The sequence below is a fragment of the Pseudopodoces humilis genome, chromosome 9 (assembly GCF_049639895.1).
Source record: "Pseudopodoces humilis isolate 2021_Gansu_Grassland_sample_001 chromosome 9, ASM4963989v1, whole genome shotgun sequence".
NCBI lineage: Eukaryota > Metazoa > Chordata > Aves > Passeriformes > Paridae > Pseudopodoces > Pseudopodoces humilis.
Genome location: NC_142208.1, coordinates 34,428,042 through 34,454,841, shown reverse-complemented (window position 1 = coordinate 34,454,841; position 26,800 = coordinate 34,428,042).

The window sequence follows — 26,800 nt, the reverse complement described above, 5'->3', positions numbered from 1 at the left end:
CCAGAAGCATCAAAGCTTTTTATATACAATGATCTGGAAAACATATTGTGTAGGATTTCTATTTTTGCTCTTATTCTTATGAATGTTAAAGAATAATAAACTTTTCTTTCAGCTTCTCAGGGAGAGTTTCTTAACATTTGAGGCATTTCTTACATATTGACCTTGGTTTATGTATTCTGCAAAGATTCATTAAGCTTAGGGGGCTTCTATTGTCAGGAAAATGGTTAGCATTAGTAAAACACACAATTAAAATAGTAGCAGGTGATGTCAGTTTTAGTAGAGTTGACATTAATGACCTGTTCATAAGGGGCAATTTCCACACTAATGTCATGTTCTTTAAATGGAAATAGCCAGGAATACACATTTTCCATGTAAAATAACCCTTTTTGTAATTCATTAAATTCCCTTTCCCCCTATATTTAAGTAGACACCTTTCCAAGAGGGAGTAGAATTCCAAATAAAGACATAGGAAATTAAAATCAGGGTTCCCACAACTAGTCTATTTAATATTCATATTCAGGAAAAGATCCATAAACTCTTTTGCTTCTCTTTTATTAACAAAGGAAGTAAACTCCCCTTGACAGTCTACTTTTCCCAGCTGTGTTCCAGAGGCAGTGAGAGACAACTGCCTTTGTTTCGGGACAGAATTAAATATCCTTGTACAGGAGCAGGGCAGGGACATGGAAAGAAATTTCTGCTGTGCCCCACCTGGGGTAACCCATCCCTTTACCTGGATAGAGATGGGATTTCATGGAATTCTAAAATAGTTTGGGTTGGAAAGGACTTTAAAATCATCCAGTTCCACCCTGCCATGGGCCTTCCACTATCCCAGGTTGTTCCAAACCTTGTCCAACCTATCCTTGGACACTTCCTGGGATGGGGCAGCCACAACCTCTGTGATCCAAGTGTGACAGGAGAGGTTGTCCCCAGCTCTCTCCACGGATGGTTGTGTGCAGGGAAAGACAGGCAGAAAGGGCAGGTGTTCAGCACCCTGACAGGCCACTCTTCCTTCACCATCTCCTTCCAACTCATCCATATCCTGCTTGGATAGAACCACAGAACCACCTGGGCTGGAAAAGGTGACTCTGAGGTCATCAGGGTCAACAATTAGTCACTAAACCGCGTCCCCAAGTGCCTTTTGAACGTTTCCAGGGATGGTGACTCCACCACTGTCCTGGCAGCCTGTTCTAATCTTGACCACCCTTTCAGTGACAAAACCTTGGTCATTCCACACTAGAGGCTCACCCAGGACCCTCCCTAGTATGTCAACTCGAGGACCTCTCCACCAACGTATTTCTGGGGTTGCTGTTGTGTGCTCACACTTTAGAGAGGAAAAGAAGGGCAGGGCTGAGCAGCTCTGGCTGTGACTTTGTGTCCTCTGACACTGGACACCGCTCAGCCCCTGAGCTCCACGCGGCATCGCCGGGCTCGGCAGATGCAAAGGCAGTGGCAGATGCCATTCCAGCCACCAAACTGGTGTCACGGGCCAAATCAAACATTTTGCCAGCGAAACGGAATCAGTTGTCTCCAGCTCCCCATCCTCTTCTTCTCACGCCCCTCTCCTCTGCTGGAAAAATGTTTTCTTTATTCAAGTTCGCGTTATTGTCATGGTAATTACTTCAAGGAAACCAGCTCCAGTCTAGGACTGGCTGTCTGTCCGTGGCAGAGATCTGCCAAATAATTTGGCACCGCTAGCTTTAATTGGCAGCCTCTGCTGAAGAGACACCCAAGCCTGAAATGGGGTTGCTGCGGGTCATCTTCTGAGTGCGCTGGAATTTGGCAGCCCGGGTGGAAGCGGTGGCTCGCTGCCCTGGATCTGGCTCCGGCCGCCAGCCGATGCTCAGCCTTTCATGTCACAGCGCTTTTTCTTCTCCTTTCCCCCTAAAAAGAAGGAAAAAAAAAAAAAAACCCCACCGAGTGAATTAAGGATAGAGTTTCACCCTTAACTTTGAATCTCTCTGCTTTTGTGCGTGTCGCAACCTTAACACCATTTTTTGCACTTAATTGTAAATCTCAGGGCTGCTGATGAAGCAAGAATAAAAATTATAGCGCAATCAGGAGGGGCGGGAAAGGAAAATGGATTTTACAAGTGCACACTTTTAAGAAAAGGAGCCGACCTGAAACATAAATAAAAGTAAGCCCCAGGGACCACACCTCTGGCATTAACCGTCTCACCACCAAGGGCCATTATGGTACAAATTTAGGGTCAGCTAAAGAGCATTTCTATGGCAGCTGAATATTCAGAGCTGTAAAGCAGCCGTCAATATCAGAGCAGTTCAAACACCACTGCAAACCAGCGCCAAGTGGAGGAGGGCCAAGCCCTGCCTTATTAGCTTCCCCCACACTCTTTTAAGTGTTTGACAAGGGAAGAAGAGGTGAGGAGAGGTCACCCTAATCAATGAGTTCCTCATCTCCCCACAATCCTCACCCAGCATCCTCACTGGGGTGGGAGAGAACGGCCTGGGTGGGATCGTGAGGACTGAGCTGGTCAGGATGGGATCACAGCGGGCAGAGTCCATAAACACCAAACCATTTACCTGTGTTGGCCTACCCCATCCCATTCCTTCCTCTACTGAGAACCTCTACTCCCTGAAACTGAGATCCCTGGGCATGTGCTGGCTGCTGTTTCACTCCAGGACAGGGAGATATAAAAGCCAATCCTGCCAGTGAGATGAATTTTGGGATTTAAAGCGCATGATGTAATGAGATCTTTCAGAAGGTGATGATTTCATCCGTTTTGTCTAGACTTTTTACTATGGTCACAGTAATCGGAGGCAGAGGGGGGTGAAAAAAATCACCAACACAGTCGGCGTTACGGAGCCAGCTGCCAGAGAGGAGCCACGGCGGGGATGGCTCGGGCAGGCTGGCATCAGGAACACTGCTCTGCCTGGCACTGCTGACAATGGAAAATGCTTTCCCCCCATTTTTTTTCAAAGAAAAAAGGATGAAAAACCATCCTGAGCACAGCAAATGTCGAGGTGCCTTGTTAGAAAAAAAGATTTACAGGCAGACGCTGTGGTTTGCAATTCCGGTTTTAAAAATCGTGGTGTAGATTTTCTCTGTTTCTCCAGTCGGATCAGCATGAAAGGCAATTGCCTCATTTAAACAACCAGTTCATCTTTTCCCCGTAAGCTGTATTATTTAAAACAAAACAGGCCCCAAAAAGAAGCCAAAAAAGAACAAGATTCTCAGTACAGAACATGATTATGAGCAGGCTGTGTGAGAAAATGCAAATCTCGTGTAAATATTTATGTGTAAAATTCAACAGAAATAAAATGATTTCTCAGCAAAACAGAAAAAACAGAAAATAAACATTAAACCCTTATCCATTTTTGAATGTTTTGTCATTAAATAATTAAAAAAAAAAACCTCCGCTTTGTAATTGTTGCATCTTTCCCAAGCTCTTTACGTTCTCTTGAATAAGAAAAAATGCTAATCTGCCTCATTAATAATAATAGAATGCAATTTTGGAATAGGCTCTAATAATGATTATTAGTTCCTCTGTGGTTTTTGTTATTCTGGTATTAACATAGGGTCAGGATTAGCAAGCCTTTAAATTTTTAAAATATGTTTACAATTTCCCAACACGCTCCCGCGCCTTGCCGAGGCCGAACGCCACCCGTCCCTTGCCAATGTCTCCATCCTTGGGAGAGGCTTGGGGAAGCCTGGGTGAGAGGAGCCTCACTGGAGCCCACGGCCACCTCGGTGTGTCCCTCCCGCTCCCAACCATCCGCCTGGCACAGCCCCGCGCTGGCTCAGCTGGGAACGCGCTAAGGATCTCGCTTTCATGGGCAAACACAGCTTCACCTGCCCTCCAAATCCCTCTCTGCTCCTTCCTTCCCAGCCCTCCCAGCTGAGCTATGTTAATCAGGTGGGGGACACAAGGTAACATTGAAGTAATTCAGCCAATTAGGCCCTGAATTGTTTGCATCCAACAGCATTTTGTATTTCTGCAAATGTGTGAAATGCAAAATGTGCCCTGCAGCAAAAACGACAGCAGCCATGTACTGGCGGCATGTCAACAGATCCTCGGAACGGCTGACGGCTGATCCTGATGCATACATATGTTTGGGAGAGTGTGGACTTTTTTATGTCTGTGCTTCTCTGGCGAGAGGAGCCGGAGCTGGGGGTCTTGGTGGCAGATGGGCAGGGGTAACAGGGATTGGCTAATCCCAAATCTGCATTCGCTTCTTCACGTAGCAACTGGGGAAAGATGGAGCCAGCTGTCAAATGGAAGACTTTCATGGTCCCCTGCACACAACAGCTGCACAGGCCCTGCCTGCTTGGTTCTAAATTATTAAACATCTTTTTAGTTTGTTCCAGCTGCAGGCATCAGTGTGTTTATGCAGCCTTTGTGCATTTTACATATGATTCCTTCTCCCCTCCTCTCATCAAAATGCTGTTTGTAAAAGTCATTATCCCATCTGTGCCCCAGTTTGGCCAAACAGCCTAAGACAAATCCGATGCTATTCTCCTTCCAGGACAATTTGGGAGTTGAAGATGATTGCAGTGACTTGAGACTTTAGGGGTTTGGTGCTTTTGCTTGCTTTCACTCCACCACCTGTAAGTGGTGGTGTCATCTCAGCAGCTTAAGGGTACGCACATGTAATAAGGATCTTTGCAAGTAAGATTTTATCCTTGGAAACACGGCTTTAGGAAAAAAAAAAAAACCCCTGTGCCTATCTGTCTATAAGGATTTTTCTGAGCATTTTCATTGGGGAGGGGTGATGGGAGAACCTGCTTTAAATAATCTCTCACTGGCAGCTCGCTTCCCTGAAGATTTCAGCAACAATAATACTGTTATTATTTTCAGGAGACATGAATATTCACAGACTAGGTATAAACCTACCCTGCTTAAATGGGATAGCTCTGTGAGAACGCCAGTGACTCCTAACTCCTGGACTACAGCAAAAAATGTCTGTGAAGTAATAATGTAATAAACACGCCACTGGCAGTACAAAACATGACCTGATGTATTAATTATATTCCAGAACAAAAAATGGCTTGTTTAAAACGACTGCTTCCTGCAGGATATTCTGGTTACAGCCAGATTCCTGCACAAAGCAGGTCCCGCTCCCTCCCATGATGATAGAAGCCCCCACCAGCGCCAGACGCTTCGCTGCAGACATTTATTAACCCTTTGGTCTTGATACTTTTGAAGCTCCTAACTTGGCACATGGGTTTGTTCAGCATATAGATCTATATATTAATTGGGGAGGGGGAGGAATTAAACTCCCCTGTCTGCTTTGGCTGCCCCCCAGAGCCCTCCTTGGCTGGGAGGAGGAGCGAGGGGCTGAGCGGCGCTGCCAGGGCTTGGCTCGAAATGCGGTGAGGGGATGGATCAGCACAGGGAGCAGGGATGGAAGTGTTCCCCTGCCACCACCACACCTCAGGACCTGCCTGAAATTGGGGCAGGATCCAACCCCCTCTGCCTTCTTCCCTCTCCCAGGCTTGGGCTAGACTCCAGCGCTGGAGAGACCTTGCCTTGGAAAGGCCATTGCCTCAATCAGCATTTGAATGACATTCCTAACCTTTTCCTTAAGTTCATTAATCCCTTTGTGTTTTCCAGCTCTAAGACCCTAAGTCAGGATATCATGTAAGCATAAATTTGAAGTTTATGATAGGATTTATGTTTAAATAAGAGCATCTGTTTAAATACCTTGTGAATCAAGGCTCTGGACTGAATTTACGGTCATCTGTGTGGGGAGAGATTGGGGAGGCTTTAAAAAACAGCGGTCAAAATCGATTCCAACCCACAAATCTTGGATCTTCGGAGGAACGCACTTTTGTTAGGAGAGCCCTCTCTAGAAATGTTTGCTGATTGACCCCATGCTCTGAGGTGAGCAAGGCCCATAGCTGTGGGAAGGGATTGAAACCCTGCAGGAGACATTTCCATAAATATCTTTACAGCTTTGGACCTGCAGCATTGTGTCTAAACTAGTGCCAAGCCATCACCTGAGTCTGCATGGGGACAGGTGGGAGTCCCCCAGGGACAACTGGTCTTAATGGCTGCCTCTGTAGAGTTCAACAGGGCGTAAAACCCTCCCAGAAAAACTCCTGCCCTCAAAATATCTCCAGTCAGCTTCAGTTTGGATGCGTCTCAGGACCAGCACAACACATGCTTTTAGTAAAGATACTGCTCAAATCTGTCCATACCCCCTTGGGATTCCTTGGAAGGACTCCCTCATGAGAATCAGAAGAGTTTATTCAAAAAAAACCAGATTTTGAACCTGACAGGAGAGAATGTGCTTTCTAGCAGGAGGTGCCTCTGGAAGAACAGGAACATCTTAGGGGTTCCAAGAGACCGCTCTCTTTTCAAGCCAGGTTGGGATATGCTGAGCACATCTCCCACACCAGAACCAGTGAACTTCACAGGCTTGTTTGTCCCAAATTCTCATCAGCTGTAAAATCTCAGGTGCACAAAGCTCAGTTTGGAAACGCCTTAACGAAGCGCTAAGCATTTATTGAACTTCACTTCCTTTAACTGCAGCTGGGAAAAGCTTTCCTTTATCGCCTGGCCCCAGAGGACAGTGGCGAAACCAAAATTTCCATGAATGTAAATTCCAGCTTCAGCTAATTTTGATGACAATGACTTCTCTTCTTTATGAGGTGCATAATGAGCCGGACCACAGGCTCGCCAAAAGCCATGACAAGCTCCAAGCATGCCCCAGTGGCTCCCAGTGCTTTCTGTACCCAAGGTTTAAACGGAGAGTGCCTCCAGCCAACGCACATGAAGAACCGAGCTCGGCGATAGACAAATGACTCTTTTGTTTTACATTCTTTTTTAATTAGCCTCTTTTTAATGACCTGAGTTAATAAGTGTCAAAAGGTGCAAAACACAGCATGACTTCATTTTTAAAAGAGCGCATTTGCCTTTAATCTCATAAGTAAAGCAAGTGCCCTCTTTAAATATCAGCTTCAAATCCAGATATTATATTGTAGGGGATAACAGTTTGCTGTGTACGGTGAATTCCCTCTCCTGCTCAGGCAGCTCTGTTGCCTCAAACCCGACTTACAAACCCACCTGGCGATGATCATCCTCTCTATTTCACCAGCTTCTCTCTGAATTTAAATGTTATTTCAACTCCAGCTTGCTAAAGCATTGATTAAAAAAAAATATTTGAAAGCTTATCTGTTTCCTAAAGTTCTCACATCAAGATTGAGACCTGGAGACAAAATTATTTTAAGGAGAGAAAAACCATCAACTGCAACTAAAAAGAAATAAAGGACCCTGTTGAGAGCAGTAGGATTCCTTTTTTAATTCGCCATGAATTTAGAAATAAGGTTATTTTACTTTTTATGCTTCTATGTTTTCCCATGGGCAGCTCATCCCAAAGAACTGGACAAAACCCCTCCAGGTGCCACATTCCTCCTGTTTTCCCAGAAACCTCCCTTGTGCCTTTCCTCCTAGGATTTTTGTCTCCTCCAATTTGTTATTTTAAAAAGACTTTAGAACACAAAGCTGAATTAGCAGTTTCCCAGTGAAACTTAGCAAAAGCTGCACATTATTTGTAATTTGTTTTGTCTCGAACCATTATTGAATGTAGACGAATGAGGATTTGCTGTGCAGGAAGCTGCTCGTCCCTGGTGAAAGGATGTGCCATTATTAGATGGCATGGCATGAGAAAATCTTCCCCTGCACCCCAAAAAACTCTTCTGTGAAATCCAGGGTGCCAGGGCAGGGCGAGCACCGAGGTGGCGACTTCCATGGGCATTGCTCCATCCCAGTGCTGTCCCAGGTTTTTCTCCAAGGGAGGCTGCTAATCATCCCACCACATTATACGTTGATTTTGCAACACAGACTAATTTCCACCAGAGATTACTAAGACATCAGAAAAGCCATTTTTAGCTCTAGCCATGGAGAGGCAGCAGCCCCAAACTGGGAACCTCCAGATTTAAGGGGTGGCTCCAAGGCGGTCTTGGAATTGGGTTTGTGGTTCAGCCTCCAAACCAGGGACAGGATTTAAATCCCCACTTCCCGGGGTGAAAACGCAGGAGAGTAATTCACAGAGTCACTCAACTTCTTTATAATATTGATCTTTTCCTGCAGCTAACAAAGAGAAAATTGTCTAAATGCTACAGTACATCTACACAGGAACACAGAGATCATAAAATAACACGGGCTCTTTACAACCATCCCAGGCTCTCTGCAGAGCTGCCTCAGCTTCTCCTCTTTACCAGGAAATCAGAGTTTTGGTAATTTTTACTGCAGTTACATCCCAATGGCAAGTGTATTCCAAACATTTGAAAATAATCAGAAGCACACCATGAGAGATGGAGTTTTTGTCTTTCTCTTTTTAAGACAATATTTTTTTTATTATTATTTTTTTTTTGCAATGGAGCTGAATATTCCTGACTTTACTGGGCCAGGGTCATTAAGCAAGAAGGTAAACTACAATAATAAAATTATCAACAGAGCTTTTGACAAGCAGTCATGTGCTTGTAAATGAAATTTATTTAGGTGCCACTCAAAACATTGTAATTAAGAGGTACAGAATGTATTACCAGATGGTTCCTGTTTAGTATCTATTTCCTTTAGAGAACAAGGTGATTAGAGAGAGCACTAACTTGTAACTGAGCACCAAACACCCCACAGGCCTGATCCAGCGCCTGTTGGAGTCAATTAAAAACTCCACTTGACTTTCATGCCACAAAAATGAGGTCCACCCACTGTTTATTTCCACAAACACTTTATTTTTGAGGGGCTTTTTTTGTTTGTTTTTTTTTGCCCCCAATAAACTTTCTTGCAATTTAGCAAATAACTGACACATATCAGTGGATGACATTGGCTGCTCAGGACAGTGACATATTTGCCAATCTTAAATACATCTAATTAAGAGCTTTAATCAGATTCGCCTACATTTAAATAATTAAAAGGTGGCAACAAAAAGGATCTTTGAGTTTCAAGCAGGACATAGAAGTGTCGATATCCCCTTGAACATCAGTGATTCAGGGGAAAGAGACCTTTTATATACACAAAATAATCTCCATCAGCCAAAGAGAGACTTTGTTGCTCTGTTCTTTTCTGCCCTTTTGCACATAATCACCATTAATCATTATTTAGCTCAGTAATGTCACAAGTGTCTTGATTTTTGGTGCACAGGACTGTGAAAACATAAATTATTTTTAAGCAGAAAATATTTTCCAATGGAAATTGGAAAAAATTTATTTTAATGCAGTTACCTGGAGGGGGTCATTCAGCCCTTGCAACTCTGAGCAATCCCACTGAAGCCTCTTGCACTTTCCATGGGGAAAAAAAAAAAGGAAAATTCAGTTCAAAAACAATCTCAGCCTTGCAAGGTGGTTATGAAACCCATCAGCTGCACTCTCTTCATGGAATCATGGAATCTCTGGATGTTTGGGTTGGAAGGGACCTTGAAGACCATCCAGTTCTAATCCCCTGCCAAGGGGTTAGATTTGGAAGCAGTTTTGAATTACTTAATGTTTTATTTTCAAAAACTGCTGAAAGAAAGAGCTCAGCCTTTAGCACCAGTGTGCAAAGCTGGGAAACTGAAGACTAGTTTTTGCCCCTCTTAAAAACTCCTGTTTAAAAATACAGCAAACTCTGTTTTATGATAATCCATCACCATGTGTGTCCTATTCCTACTGGATTTTCCCACCTGACATGGCCTATCAGTGAGGCTGGTCTCCAGCTCAGCTCCCAGTTTCTGCAGAAGGATCAGAAGAGCAGCAGCAGAGCTATTTCAAAAAAAAAAAAAACTGCTGAACTTTCAATTTAGAGAAAAATATTGTATTTGTTAGTCTCAAGCACAAGTAATGAAAAAAATACATAACTGCATTTGCATATGTAAGGACAGAGAGGTAAACCGGGATCTTAATTATGCCAACCTATGAACCAGGTCATGTAAACCACATTTTTTAATTCTATACATTCACTTAAACTTAGATAAAACCCAGCAGTTTTGGGGAGAATCTGTCCCATGCAGTGTTTTGAGTCCCAGCAAGTTTCAATTAGTTGTCCTCATTCCATCAAACTAAATTTAGTCCAGGCATATCAGTTGTGAGTTGTAAACTTTCTTCTTTTTCATCAAATGAACCACATCACGTAATAACTTCTTTTTCCTTTTAGAGAAATAGAACTGTCCTAGGAATTTAGATTTTCCAAAGGCAGTTTTGATAGAGAGTACATTCCCTGTTTATTTGTCAGGATAATACCAGGAGCCCTGGTCTGTACCAGACATGCAAATGGCAGAATTTAACGATACAGCACAGGGCGAGGCAGAAACCACCCAGAACCAAATATTTTATGTATTCAGGGATAATTTTTAAGTTTTACCAGTCCACTATCACACCACCACACATTTATAATTAACTCAAGGATCGCTTTCCTCCACATCAAGCACCCCAGAGCATTTAAAAAACAGTTTCTCCTTAAGCTGCGCAAACTTGAATCCCTGCCCCAACGATCCTCTCTGTATTCCGAGCACTTTCCCCCCTCTGCCACAATTTCATGACGATTATTTTGCAAATTGCCAATCCAGAATCGTATCAGCTCGTGCCTGCTTTTCAATCGGCACCTCCAGCTTGCATTTATTAAACAGCCTGGCCGACACCGCCTCGGCTTCGCAAACAAACAAAGTGAGATTTCCAGAAGCCGCGGCGAGAACTCTTTTCTGGATTCCCCTTATTAAGCTGCAGGTCTCTGTTTCATTTGCCTGCCTTTCACTTTAAAGCAGGCAGCAGCCACTGAGAACACAATAATGAAAGAGGTCATGGAGCACCAGTTGTGCATGAAAGATGCGAAAATTTACTGCAAATGAGACAAGAGCAGTAAATTCATTTTTATTCAAATTACTGTCATCATACATTACCACTTCTCCTGTAAACATTGTGCTTCAGACAGTGTGACAGCATATTATTATTTGCGAGATTATACTATTATTAAGCTATTAACATGTCACCTCCTGCTTGAAACAATGACTCAGCTTGGTACTGCATAATAGGACAAGTTAGGGAGACAAGGCGAGGTGACAGAGAGGTTAGTTGTAAGAAGGGAGGCCATGCATAGAGTGACAGCTGGCACTTAAAGGCTAACATTTATTCAAAAGAGCCCCCATAATGAGGATGCGAGTGGCTTTATTTGCATACCGGACCCATCCGCTTCCCATAAACTAATTCCTTTTCTTTCTGTCCCCACAAGACACCCCTTGGCTCCTGGAATGGGCACTGAGGAGCCGCCTTTCCATCAAGCTGGAAAAAGTTGGGGGTGAAGTTGTGGGGACGATGGCTGCACTCATGAGGGGAGATCAGCTGTGCCGCCACCCTGTCCCTTCCTTCCAGTGGGAAGTTGTCCTAGAGGTTTTATTGCCAGGACTATCAGAAGTTGCTACCAATTAAAATTTCATCATTTCTAGGCTTCAAAGGCCTGAAGTGCGCGATGGCAGCACAAAGAGGCAGTGACGGGCGGGTGATTTGATGCCTCGCGCTGCCCTTGCTTCCCTGCCAGCCCTGCAGCAAGGCTGGGCCCCTCCACCACTCCCCACAGCTCTTCCTCCATATTTCCAGGAGTTTTAGGGGTCTCAGGTACCTGTGTGACTCTCTCAACAGGGCTACACCAGCCCTGCAAGCATTCAAAATGCTTCTTTTGAGCCCTGAATGAGAGATCAACTACTCCGCCTCATGCACTGCTTGATTTCCCTTCCACTTGGATTTGCCCTCCTTTCCCGACCCGTTCTTGATGAAGTTGAAACCTGTTTATGTAAATATTCTTTGCCAAGACTTTGCAGCAATCTTGTGGGGGAAAAGAGTGTCATTTTGTGAAGCCAAGTAAACACCAAGCTTTGTTCTAAATTAGTTGGGGAAGTGTCTCGTGAAGTAGAACAAACAGAGAGAGACATCAGCGAGTTACTAATGATCCCTTGTCAGGCGAGCAGGGAAGCTGCACACACACAAGGTTTCCAGGACTCCAAGGCTGGCATTCCCACATGTGGGATGCAATGAAAGCTAGGATGAAAATGACACTCCCTGGGCACAGTTCATGCTGGTGCCGTTCCAGTGTAACCCCAGGCTGGAGAAAGGCAACTTTGATATCAGTCTTGAAAGCTTAGGCAAGAGTTACTGGTTATGGTTGGAAGGGAACTTAAAGCTCACCCCATTGCACCCCCTGCCATGGGAAAGGACACCTTCCCCTCTCCCAGGTTGCTCCAAGCCCCTTCCAGCCTGGTCTTGGACACTTCCAAGGACCCAGGGGCAGCTGCCACTCCTCAGCCAGGATCACAGGGAAGAATTTCTGCCTAATATCTTAATATTCCCATTTTCCTACTTCGTTTTCTCTCTTCTTATGCTTCTTTTCTGGTTTTAATCTGCCTCTTGTTCCTATAGAGTAAGACACAGAGAAGTGGCATCACCTCAGGGCAGTGGCCCTGTGTATCTGCTCTACCTGAGCAGAGCACACCCTCCTCTTGCCCCACCTTGTGCTTCTCAACCTCTGAACTCTTCTGTAGCACACCAGCATTGTTGAAATCTCTCCAAAACCCTCTTTTTTTGGTAAAATAGAAACTCAAACCCTTCCCCTGTTACTGCAGCACATCCTGCAAGGTGCCCTCCCACACTGCAGAGTGGCTGAGGCCAACTGTTCCCCGTCCCTGGAATCTGCAAGGATTAAAGTCATGTAATAAAAAAATCCAAAAATGGAAGTTTAGACAGTCTGAGCTAGGTGTGCCTCACAGTATTTCCAATTTCCAGGGTGTTTCCATTAAACTGGACTGGACGAGGCTCTTTGGGTCTTCCCACCCAGGCCCTTTCCAGTGCAGACAACATGTCCTCTAATCCTCTGTCATCAGGCTCTGCTTTAGGAGCAGTTAGTGGTTTTTCACATCGTTACCCACATATGGAGTCTGCTCCACAGCCTCGCTGCTTTGATATCAGAAACCTTCTCCTAAATTTCTAACCTCTGTGGAGGTGCAGGTAGCTGGTGCTTAGATGTTGCAGGGCCTACTTTTCTCCCAGAGCCCCATTTTCCCTCTCACTTGAGCACCATAATCGTGCAATTTACCATCAGTAGTCTCAATTTCACCTCTCACTTCTCGTGAACAAGAGGTTTTCTTTTAGTAAATATGCATTTATTTGCCAACACAGTTTTCCCTTTGGTCACATCACCCCCATCCATCAGTTTGTTTTTTTCCATCTGCCTCGACATGTCTTGTCTTTCCCTGCCATGGACTGTCCTGAACTGTCAGGATCTCCTGACCCTGCTGGTGAAAACGTCCTCGCTCCCCCAGATCAGCTCTCCCAGCTCCTTTGTGGACATGTCCTGGTCAGCAATTACTGTGTTTTATCACACAAGCAGGACTGGTATTGACCTGCTCGTTATTTTAGGAGAATGAAGCACTCAGCAAGGTCATTCACAGAATTCAAAATAGTGCAGAGAAGTTGGAAATGTAGCTCTGTGCTGCCGCCTCATCTGCCTGAGTTATCACCCGGTTTTTTTGAGCCCTTTGCCCTTTAGGGGTCCGGTCCTTGTCCATTTACCATCTCTCATTTTGTTATTAAACAAAAATATAAAATCAGACCTGAGAACCATAATGAGACCCATAGACGGAAACAATTCCATTTGATGTGTCCAAAACAACCCTACCTTGCCCCACTAAATCAGCTAAGTAAAAGCTCAGGGGACTGACTTGCGGTGTCAGTTTTTAAAATCCCAAACCCTAAGAGATATACAGAGCCCTGCTTCACATCAGCAGGAATAAAGTTGGACAAAACTAGGAATTAGAAAGAGTTTGTGGTTTTTAATCTGGCCAGTAATCGCTGCTCTCGGGCACCACAGCCCAGGGCTCTAACAAAAGATCAGCACAGGAACCATTAAACACTGAATTTTCCCAGTGCACTGCGAATGCACATATAAACACTGAGTAACCTTAAGCTTAATCAGGGTTCAAAACACAGTTAAGCACCTCTTAAAACACTTTTTTGTTTACACTGCTGCAGCTTAGACTTGCATTTCCTTGCATGGCACCAGCCACATTTGCAGGCTTAATTTATAACCAGGACTGAACGAGAGCTCAAAAATCGCTCTTCAATAGAAATCAGGATGTTCTAAGAGCACGTGAATACCACAAGGGAGAATGTGAGGGGAAAAAGCCCTTACAATTAGAAAATCAGTGCAAAAACTAAAACTGCTCTTCATTTCCCCAAGCATAGCCATAGATTATTTAGGCTGCAGGAGCAGGAGGATGGTGTGTCCTTCACACTTTCATCAGAATGGCCAACAGCAATGGTTGTCCCCACGCTTAATAATGCCCTGCTGCAAGTGTGTGTCCAAACACAAAGTCTGCTTAAATCCAACAGCAATAAGGAATAAAAATACCAGTGCAGGTTGCAGCTCTGGTGCAGATATCAGCAGTATGATGGCCAACAAAAGAATGGTCATTTGGGCCGTGACGACAAATATTTGATCTGATTTGTGGAAGAAGTCGATGGTGTCATGAGGCCAAACTAAAACAATTTGTGATCCCCCCTCCCCATGCAGGCGTAGGTGTGTTTTATACACACACAAAGCAGCCCAGCTTTTCTTTAGGTATTCACAGCAAGGGGATTTTTCATGTTTAATTTTTATACAAACATCCTCAAACCCCTCTTATCCAGGGACAGCAGCAGGGAGGTGATGGTAGGGATGCACAAGGAGGTTTTTTCCAGCTGCTTTTCCCTCCATCCCATGGATCCTGCTCCTCAGGACTGGCAGGGCTGTTAAAAGCTGCAGAAGGGGAGTCACCCAGCCAGCAGTGCCTGCCCTGGCAGGGGGATCTCGTGTGCTCACCGCTGATTAGACTGCATTATTTCTATTATCCTATTGGGCTTCCCACTCGGAATTGAGGCACTTGCCCTTATTTGAAACCAGCAGCCACCAGGAGAATTTGCTGATTGCTAATGAGAAAGCGAAGGTTTTGTTGATATCATCTGGGACGTTCTTGCTGTGGTCTGCTATTAAGATCTGGAGCTCTACATAACACACCATATTAAGCAGGCAGTGACTTTATTATGGGATCAGTATAACTTTTCATGTCTGGTGTACTCCTAAAGCCTTGGCTAAAACACCTTTTTCCAGAATATGAAACATAATATCTTGGTGCTAGCTGCATTATTTAAAAAGGGGCAATGTGGTTCATAACTTTACATTTATTGCATACTTTTAAGCCACTTGACCCATATAAATATTACTATAGAGTTGCCCTTACTTATTAAATTCTTATTGCTTATAAAAAGGGCAGCAGGAAGTATATAATCTATAGACTAAGGTGTGTGTTTTTTTAAGGGGGAGAGGGAAGAATAAATAAAAAGGAGGAAGGCTGGAAACAAATGTGTTTTGATCCTGTCCATAGCCTTGAAGTTAAAACTCTTTTTTCCCCAGCTTAAAGCAAAAGTGAGTTTATTTAAACTCCAGGAATCAGGTACCCACATAGCAAGTAGGTCTTGTAGTCAAAGTGGAAACCCCACCTCTTAAAAGAAATCATTTGCAGAAACTTTCCGGTCCTTATTCCATCCAAGGCCAGGTAGGGCTGGGACAGGAGGATTTTCCAGAGGTCCCACTCAGCCCCGGGTTGCACACTCGCCCCTCGGGCCACGGTTTGCACACGTGTGGCTGCATGACAGCGAGGACAACACATTAACATAGGTAATTTTACTTCAGAGTTGCTTGGGGCAGAACCTCTAGACCTAGAGGTTACTGCTGTCAAAGTAGGACCTTTTTCTTCCTGTCACTTCTTTCAGAGATGAAGGGAAAGATTTCCCTTAGCCTACAGCATTTAGCGTGCAAACGCTCCACCACAACATTTTGAAACTATAGAAATCATGAAACCAGCCTGTGACCTTCCATTTCAGTGACAGTACAGGAATCCCTTGAGCAGTGGAGGCATCCTCTGATATTTGGAAAAGTGTCATGTTTTCTTTACAGAGAAAACTGTCATATTGTTGTTGGCATAAAATACAACACTTCCTGGAGTTGTGATTTCCTTGTTTGCTACAAAATGTCACCTGGGCAACTGACATGTTTTTGTTTTGCTTAGAGCAACTTCCCACTTATGATATTCAAATCGAGTTGATATTGATACCTTAAGCTGTGCTGAAAGGAGCAGCAATTACAGACATCTGAAATTCCTGCAGAAAAAGGCAGTTTAGCTAAAAGACACGGACCCTCCCGACAATGGCAATCCAGCTGCAAGTTAAACACAGCCCTTATATAATTTGCAGCCTATTGATGTGCCAGGCAGTAATTCTCCAGCAGGAAAAAGTCTCGGCAAGAAGCAGGCACAGATGAATGAGATGCTTCCCCTAAATAAGCAATGGAGTGTTCACTGGAAAAGGGAAAAAAAAATAATAAAAGAAAGGAAAAAAAAAAAAAAAGAAAAACAAAATGCTCAGCCTGAAGCAATAAGTGGAGCTGACTAGAAAAGTACGGGGCTTTTAAATCATCCCTGTGCTCACATTTTGCAGCACTAAAGGATTTTAATCTCAGCCAGCATAGCCTTATTCCAGCATTGCTTATTTTGGGGACAACTTTAACTTTTGGGTCAGTAGGATTGCTTGGCATTAAATACCAGTGGGGTTTTTTTGACATTAAATAAATTGAGAGCAGTTATATTTCTATTTTTGAATGCCTAATTTTTCATTTCTAATTTTGAACACAGCAAGAAGCAACATTGCCTGAAATTAAGGGTGCTGAGAGGTGTCACTTCTTTGTACAAATGTTAAAATGAACAAAATCATATTTATGTTTAAAAAAACTCCAAATGCTTTCGAATCAAGAAAAACTAAACTTTTTAATTACATGACCCTGACATAGTTAAGAAAGTCAAGTCACCAGCTGAAATCATGCAATCTGAAGCAGCAGATGATCTTCAAATTGTATTTAGCAGATGAGTGCTGGAATAGCCAAGAATATTTAATATTTTCTCTGAGTTTTCTTTGCTAAAGATGTTTTAATGGAAAATGAAGGAGAAAGCATTCACCTTTGATCTGGGCAGAGGAAAGAGAGCTGTGTTTATTGCTTTCCAGTAAGCACTTAACGATGCCAGTTTTGACATATGGGTGTAAAATATAAACAAACTTAAGTACACACATGGAGATCTGTATGTCTAGATATGTTTATCTCTGAGTATTACAGAGATATTCTCTGTATGAGCTCTGAGTGAAGCTACACAGATGCACAAACAATAATTACTTCTCCACAGAAACAAAAAAAAAAATCCTTTCTAAGGCAAAAAGAGCCTATTGTGTTTGAAGTTGCAAAAAAAAAAAAAAAACAAAACAAACCCACATCCTAAAATTATATCTATTTAGCAAATACTCCGCTTCATTTAGGAACTCTGCCTTTTAAATGAACAAGCAAATTTTTAACAGATTCGCATGTTTTGTAAAATATGTCAAACAAACTAAAGAGAAGGTCTCCTAATTACTCATCAAACAGCCTGCAGTCAGCAGGGAATGCAGCCGCAGTGATATGTTGCACTAATGTTAGGGCAGACCCGAAATATTTCCTCTCGGAAAATAACAGCAGCAGCGGCAGCGGCGGCAGCACCCGCTCGGCTGCGGCTCGCTCCTGCCAGGACTGTGCCTGTGCTGCCCATTCCAGGGGGGCAGCTGGGGGCTCCAATTAAACCTCACCCAGCAGCCTTTTTGGGGTTAAACCCGCTGGGTTTTGTACGCGAGTGATGAACAAAGTTTTGTGTTCGCACAGCCTTTTTTCTTTTTTTTTTCTCTCTTTTTTTTTTTTCCTCCTTTTTTTTTTCCCCCCTGTCCTTTTTATTAAGTATCTACCACGGCTAATTAGAAAATATGCAGAACTGCTTCCTGGTTGGAATGTGGAATTGTGTTAGAGCCCGTTTGGTAGGAACAGGAGTAAAAAGTCCCCATTAGGCATATTAATGCCCGTCCCTTTTAACAAAGCTGCTCCCTGCTCTCGGCGTTGGAATTCATTTGAAAATAAGAATACTGTGGAATTAGTGGCCTTCCTTTCACAGGCAGGATGATGTTATCTGATATTAGATATATACAGATCTTGCTGGCAGGGTAATCAGAGCGAAATTCCTTATTCCTGCATAATTGCTATAATGCAAGGCCCTCTTATCCTGCTCTCCCTCCTCAGCCAAAACTCTTGAGTCACTTCAGGTTTTTTCCTAGGCAGCAGCTCTGGCACAGGGCTCACGGTTTGTAACTCTTCGTGTCTCCCCTAAAGGGAGCAAGAGATGTTTGGCATGTCCCCAGCACAAAACATTTTTAAAGGTGTATTTAAGACGTCTGTGTGTCTTGCAGAGTTAAGGGTAGTGAGTAAAGATTTGTGAAAATCCACAGCCTAAACTGGTCTGACCCTCACCAACTCCCAGCCTCGTTCCTCTGGCAAATTCAGAGAGCTCAGATTGCCAGTCTGCATTCATTTACATGGAATAATTAATCTGATGTGCACCCCAATAGCAGCAAACAGAATCAGCCTGATAATTTCACTGTGGCCAAGAACAGAATTGGACCCGTAATTCCCACTCTGCTCTGATTTATTCTGTAATTCATATTTTCAACAATATGCAATCCATTAGCAGCACAGAAAAACACGCAGTAACTACTTGGGTGGACTCAGGATTCTTGGGTTGCTCACAGACAGATGGCTTGGTTTGTGATGTTTCTGGTTTATTTTCCCCCCGCACTTTGCTCTCAGTTCTATTGGAACTGGTTTACTACTTCCATAGGACTTTTAAGATAAGTAGAAGGATTATTGGTCACACTCCTTGAAATTCATCATGAAGTGGGGCCGGCTTTGACTGCAGCTCGTTATTTGCTGCATCTCTCTAAAGTGGAATATGTTCAGGACACGCTCCCTTCAAATCTTTGCAGAGAGGAAAACACTCTCAGCAGAATCTGCCTTTGCATCAGCTCCTGGAGGGTCCTTAAATAACTTCTCTCCAACGTGGCAATATTTCAATATCTGCTAAGAGATCCTTGTTAACAGGAGGGACCCCGGATCTCATAACTGGGTTTTTATTACAAATCCCAGGGATGTTTGCTCTTTAGATACAAAAGAAAACTTCTGCTCTCTTGACTTTTTTTAAGGTAAATGTTTCAGGGGTTGTGTTTTTTAAACTATGTATATTTGGTAAATGCAATTCCCTGACTTCTCCTAGCAGAACTTTATTTTCTTCCTTTATAGTAATATATAGATCTGAAATTCCAAGGGTTTCTGGTGCTTTTCAGCTGTCACCTCAAGTCAAAATCATGGAGTTCAGCTATAAAAAAAATTGTATATAATAAATTTAACTTGCCCTAACTGGAGGCTTTTAAAGCAAGCAGGTATTTTTGACATTTACAAGAAGATCATTACTACGACTGTATAATCCATGTTGTATAATCCAGCATCCTTGCTGCTATTTATCCCACAAAAAAAAAAAAAAAAAAACCAACAAAATGTGTCCTGAAGTTCAGTCCCCGCTCGTTTCAACAACAGAGGGCATGTCGGACACTTGGTTAAAATGGAAGAGACACTTTGCATCGTTTCAGGTCATAAAGTGAGCCCTCTGAATGTGGTGTCCAACCCCACCTCGGTATGTCCGTGGATGTTGTAGGACAGTGGAGGGACTCCCCTGTTTCTGCAGCATCCCACAAGGTCCTGAGCGAACCCTGAGCCCAAGCTCCGGACCAGCCCCTGTTTAGCCCTTACCGGGCGATTTCCCCCAGCCAGCTAAACTTTCCTACTCCAGTTCAAAATTTAATCATTTTTTTGTTTTGCAGCCCTTTTGTAGATTGAGTCTTTTGTTAAGAAAGGACGTCTTGTTTCCCCAAACACGGGAGGAGGAATCGCTGGCATCAGAGTGCCACCAAAAGGCGGCGGAGGAAATCGGCAGGCAGGCGCTGACCTTTGCAGAGACAGCTAAGGTTATGCACATAACATTTGCTTGTTTACTTTGCAAAATAAGCAGTGAGTTGGAAACTCCGAGCTTAGCGAGCGTCTCGCTACACCTGAAAAGCAACACTGACAACAACAGCAAAACCCCACGGTTGTTGCTGGGTTTGCTGTTGGTGTGGGTGGAAGCTGTTTCCTGCTCCCCTCTATATCTATCATGATGCAACTTTAATAACGTTAGCCAAGACTGCTCAGAAAATCACAGCTGTAGCTGGAGGCGAAAGGGAGAAAAAAAAAAAAAATAAAAAAAAAAAAAAAGGAAAAAGAAGAAAAGAAAGAAAGAAGTGGGGGGAGAAGGAAAAAAAAAAAAAAAAAGAAAAAAAAGCTAAAATTAGGTGCTTCTCCCAAGCCTCACCTAGTGAGCTGAGTATTGGCTTATGCGTGAGAATAAGCAAACGAATCGATCGCTGCAGTAGGTTGATGGCTACTGGTCGTTTTGATGGATATGACGGTAAAAAAAAAGTCCAGATTGGTTCACAGTGGACCTCAAACCATGTCAGCTAAAACCAAAGAGACAAAAAAGTGACAGCTGCGGAGAGTACACTGCAGGCAGTCAATGGTTCCTGTGATTTATTGTTCCATCTGCCTTGCCGCTGTGAGGACAAGTTCCCCCTGATTTGGTTAAAATGAAAAGGACCTCAGAGAGCACAACGTGTTTTTTGAAAATGTGCAGAAACTATTTTTTTATTTCGTGATTTATGTGCCTTTCCCCCTCCATAATGTTTGCACCAATTGTTACCCAATAATGCTTACTGAAAAATGTGAAGCTTCCCAACCACTAAGAAATCCTCCTGACAGCCCCCACCCCTCCACCCCGGCACAAAAAGAGATGGGGAAAAAATAAAAGAAGGGGGAAAAAAAACCTGAAAAAAAAAAAACAAAAAAACACCAAAAAAAAAAACCCTGCATAAATAATCCAGGCTGTCAAAGCCAAGCCAGAAAACTAGTTTGTCTCTTTTTTAACCTTCCTGCTTTCCAATTAACAGCCGTGTTTCGGAGCCTGCCAGGCTGTGAGGCGGTTAAAAGCCGGGCTCGGGAAAGGCTGGTGTGTAACCATTTAATATATTAGAGAGTTCTAACCCCGATTATAAATTTGCAGAGCCACCCAAGTGCTGTGGCCGAGAGTTTCCCATTCTGGAGGGTTTCACCGGAGTGGAGGGGACGGAGGGGATGGAGCCTTTGCTAGCTTCGCACACCAACTTTTTTTCGCCTTTTCTGACTTGAAAAGGAACATTTCCTTCATGCAGTTGATGTAGCTTATTACCCCATTAAAGAGAAGCACCACACGACACTTCTGTCAGGGTAACACCGAGGCCTAATCAACACTTGGAGGTGTAACACAACACAAATAATCTCGCTCCTCAGGGAAGCCGGAGTAGCAGCCTGAGAAACACTCCGGCTTTTCCCCAGGAGGATTCAAGTATGCCATAGCAGAAATATGGTTAATGTTTTAATACATTTATGGAGCATAAATCATAAATGAAGCATTAAACATCCGGTGCTCTCTCAAAAGTTTGAACAAATACAGGCAAATTGAAGGAATCTGCTAGAGCGAGGTATTGATAATTTTCCATGTGTATCACACAGTGGGAAAAAAATGGACGCGGGGCCTCCGAGCCCTGCCGCCGCCTCGCATACATTATGCTCCCCACTTAGTGCCATATGAACCAGGAACCCACAAGAAACCAAGGAAAGGCTCTTCCTCTCCCCCTCCAATAAACGTTTCATGCAGATCAGCAAATTTTCAGCAAATTTCCCATGAAAAGGCCGGTGGGGGCCTGCGGTGCGCGGCGAGGAGCGGGGTCCCCGGCGGCCTGACCCCGGCAGCGGCCGCTTCCTGGCTCCAGGTTTCCTTAGGCCTCGCAGGTCCAGCCCGGTGTCAAAAGCTGGCCTTGTCTCCTGTCTCAGGATGTTGGTTTTACCTCTCAAGTGTTTCCTGAATTTACAAAAATTCTTGGGGTTTCGTTTTTTTGTTGTTTTTGTTTTGGGTTTTTTTTTTTTTCTTTCTGGCGGCTGCCTGCGTGTTCAAAAGCCCATTTACCTTTGACGGGGAGGGAGGAAAAAGAATAAATATGGGGGAAAAAAGAAGAGTAAGAAAGGAAAGGGAAAGAAAAGCAAGAAAACACAAGAAGGAAAGAAAGAGAGAAAGAAAAAAATTTCTTAGTCGCTACTGTTGAGCAGGGGGTTTTCTCCCGGGACCAGTTCTACTTTTGGAACATGTTATTGTCAGGCAGAGGTCAACATCTTTTACCTCTTTTTTCCATTATTCAAAATAAGTATTGATGTTATGTTTTAGCTATTTAAAAGCCAGCTGCCTTGCTCATTTCAGATATTTTTCCTGGTATTATTGTATGTGGTAATAGCTGGCCTGTGTATCGTCTTTCACAAAATCTACCCTTTCAGGGTCTCAGTCTTCAAATGATATCAATCAAAATTTATGCAATTCAAAATCCATATGTATAGAGTCCCAGTTCACCTCATTTAATGATAATAGTAAACCACATGTTGTGTACATGTCTGAAACACTTTTCTAGTTCTTGACTGTATTAACCCTAGGGGCACTATGTTTTTGTACAGCTTGCCCAACTGAGCAGCATAATATATTGATTAATACTTGGCAACAACTGCATTCTTGAATAATAAAACCATGAACAAGGTAAACGTGTGCTAATAAAACAAGAAGAGTGTCAATATTATTTGGGGATGTATGTTAATAAAAGATGCTAAAGAACAGGCGAGCCCCCGGCCCCACAATTAACAAAGCTCAGTGCCTAAAGCTGCTCCCATTCCAGCCCCGTGTGATGTTGTTATCCGAGAGCCTCCTCACCTACCTGGGCATCCGTCAGGCGGCCACAACAAATGCTCCATATTTATGGGGGCTGTGTCCAGCACTCGGGAAAAAAAGTTCAGCTTTTCCCACTCTGCAAAAGGCAAATTAAAATGAACAACATTTCATTGTTACCCCGATTCTTCCCAGGCAGAGCCCTGTGCAGGTATCACCAGCAAAGCCTGCAAACAGTAACTGATTTTACAATAGAATTTGCTACTCACAGGCTGCATTATTTACTTAAGCTTTAATATACAGTTCGAAATAAGATTTGCTTTCATGGAAAAACACTAAAACATTTGGCAAAGGAAGAGCTGAACGTTCTCCTTAATTTGTTTTGGCAACTCTGAAAAATAGATCCCATTACGCTCACGTTTGCATTCCAGAAACATAACAACAAATTATCATTTTACGAAAATCAAGATATAATTAAAAATGGGGGGATATAATAAGCAGCACGTGAAGGCAGAAGAAGGAGGGGGCACATGTGGAAAGCAATGCTTTCAGCACTGGGGAAGGCTGAGGAGGGGAAAAAGCAAAGGACACCAGCTGAAAAGCTATTGCCAGAGCTTATTTATTTATCTGGGGGCTGAGGGAGGGAGGAAACAACAGAGGTAGGAAGTAAAAATTGTTTAGCAAACAGTTAAAATAGTTTCATGCCTTTTTTTTCTTTTTTTTTTTTCAGAGAAGACAATATTTAAACACAGGTTCATATTCATATTTCAGTCGTTTGACTTTGGTGGGAAAACAAATATTGAGGAATTAAACACAATTATGGTTTGATTAACTGGAGCTGGTTCCTAAAACCACAAGGTAGAGCAGCAAGATTGCATCTGTGTCTTCCCTCAATGCCATCCACATGAGTCACAGCGAGGCAGGAAAGCTGTTGACAAATTAATACTTTAAGAAAATAAACTATGGTCATGTTGAACATAGAGCAACTTTATCCTGATTAATTTGTGTTGGAGTGGCTCCAGCCCCCTTTACAAAGCCGCGCAGTTTGTACAAATGTAATTTCCTAATATTTACACGAGGAAAGCCTCAGCCGTTAAGATTTGCCTCCAGTGTGAGTTTTGTGGTTAGTAAAAAGACAATAAAAATACAGAGAGGTAATTGTAAGCACATTTGGAAAAAAAAAAAAAAAATAATAAAAAAGGAAAAAAAGGGAGAGACAGAGAAAGAGAGAGGGGTGGAAATAAAAAAAATCCCTGCTTCTCTCCACTCCTCCTTGCAGAGCCCTATAAAAGTGGCAGTGCTGCGGCTGGCGGGGACGCGGTGCCAGGCGGCTCCGGGCTCAGCGACACCCAATGCTCCCCAAGCCTGGAACGGCACCCCCAGCCCTCCACCAGCCCCACATTCCCAGGGATGGAGCTCCCTCCCAGCGCCCGCTGCTCCAAACCCCGTCTCCAGCCTCGTCCCACGCTCTCTGTCATTTTATGTCTTTATTTAAATACAGCATCAGGCATTCGTACAATTGTCTAATTTAATAAATACGAGGAGGGGAGGTGCAGTTAGAAGTGTTGCTTTGTTTGAAGAATATTAAAAATAACCTTTAGTTTTAATGAGATTTCTCCCCCCCCATCAGTTTACACAATTTTCCAGATGCAAAATGAGCTTTTGGCTGTAAAATATTTTATCACATTGTCTTACACAATAAAGATTAGATGTTTTCGCTCTCTCTCAACTCCACCGCAATTATTTTTTAGTGTTTGCAAATCATAATATCATTTAAAAACCATATTTTATACCTCATCTAAAATACTTTTATAGCAGTGTGATGAAAAAAACCCAACACAACATCTATTTAACTACTCTTTTTAAGTGGCTGTAATATGCTTTGGTATAATTTCCCAGAAAAAGGCACAGCTAAAAAAGCTTAGCTGTTCTTGAAAACAAATCTCCCAAGAAGCATCTTTGCAAAAAATCCCCAGAATTGAATTCCCCTGGCTGAAGAGCCCAGAGAGCCTGAATATAAAAATAGTAGCCCTGTCATTTCACATTCATTAAGTGTGAAACTCAGAAATTAATAATGTAAAAATATGCTTTTTAATTAGTCTTACATTCTGCCCAATGTACTTAAATGGGATCAGCAGCTCCCTAATGATTTTTTTCTTAATAAAGTATTAGCCTGTGATGCACTGGGGTTGACAGGTATGATAAACTGGAAAGTACTTTTGGAGGCGTATGAATGATACCAAAATAGTACTCTCCCATTTAAATGTAATTAACATCAGGGAACAATATTACATGAGGGGAAGCCTGCAAGATTTTTATTTCAGGGTATTTTTTTTTCTTTTTCATTTCTTGTTTTATGAGTAGTTTGATGATTGCAGCAGTGATTTTATAATTTAATTACCTTTGTTGAAAGCTAAGCTTTTGCTAATAGCAGGTCAACAGGATCATAAAGCAGCCTTCAAAAATATTAAAAAGGAGGTAAATCCCCTTAGCTAAACCTACACAATAAGAACGCGGGCGCGCATGTGTGGATGCAAAGGATTTTATGGATGTATGGATATACAGGCTCCACGCCTGTTCCCCTGTTATTTGTTTACTGTGTTATTGCAAATCAGTATTTACTCTCCAAAGGGCTCTGTTATACATTAGTCATATTTTTTTTTTTTTTAAAGAAAAGAAAAAAAGGAGGGAAAAAAAGAGAAAAATTAAAAGAAAAAAAAATAGAAGAAAGGAAAAAAAAAAAAAGAAGAAATTTTTAAAAAGGAAACAAAATTTTAAAAATAAGGAAAGAACAATAAAAAAGAAAGTTGTGAAGAAATCCGTCCAACACACCCTGGATTTTCCCAGAACCAATAGGGCTGAGGAGTGAAGCCACTCACTCTGGACCAGACCCAGGATTCTCTGTTCCACCACCCCTTCCACAAACACTTTGCACTTTTTCCCATTTCCAAAGAGCCGACTCTACACCAGGAGATAAAAGATCACTGTTGACCCGCACTGCTTGCGCAGGAGTATTCCCCAACTTATTTATATGCCAAATGTCACTTGTGTTTACTGAAGAATTTCTTCTCATACCTCAGAGTCACAGCACTCCCCAAAGATGCACTTGCCATAGGGTAAACAAGCAGGGAGGAGGGCAGCATTCCCAGCTCCCTCCTTCACAAACCACAGGCTCCTCCATGGGTGTCACCTTCCCCAGCACACCCTGACATTTCTCTGTTTGCAGGCTGGTGGATGGATGGCTTCAGGTGCCAGGAATGGCTTGGGACACGGATTCATGGTGGCACTGGGGATGTGGCTCCGTGTTCCTCCTGCCCCACATCCAGTGTCTCTCCTCCACCATGATTCCAAGTTGGAATAAAGGGAAACTTGGAGCTGGCCAACCTAACCAGGAAAAATCATGGTCAGAGTACAGATAATGAAAGAGATTTTTTATTTTCATGCTGATTTTCATTTGGCTTTGGAAAAACAGTCAATCCAACAAACAAACAAAAAACAAACAAACCAAAATTTTTTGTTCGTTTTTTGTTTTTTGTTTTTTTTAACTCACTCTTCCATTACAAACACATCCTTCAAGGCTGATCCTAGTTCTGAATACCCCAACTAAACTGGAAGGTCTTAGGCCAAGTGAAGCAACCATCCCACATCCAAGGTGGGGTCAAACATCAAGCTCCAGTCATTCAGAGGGGGTTCAGCTTTAACATCAGGAAAAATTCTTCATGGAGAGGGTTGCCAGGCATAGGAATGGGCTGCTCAGGGATGGTGGAGCCCAAGGAACAACTGGATGTGGCACTCAGTGCTCTGGGCTGGGTGACAAGGTGGGGATCAGGCACAGGCAGGACTTGATGATCCTGGGGATCTTTTCCCACCTCAACAATTCTGTGATTCCCCATGAATGCAGTGCCACGCTGTTATCCCAAAGATGTGGGGTGAGGGGCTCAAGGCCCAAATGGCAGCACTGCCACACGGGAATGCAGCTGCAGCACTCCAGCACATCCATTTCTCCTGCTTTGGTAACTTCCAACGTCCTTTAAAAATGCGATCATGAAATGTCATTTCTTTCCTATTTATCTTGGCGCTACAAAACTGCCCAACTATTGGCTATACGTGAG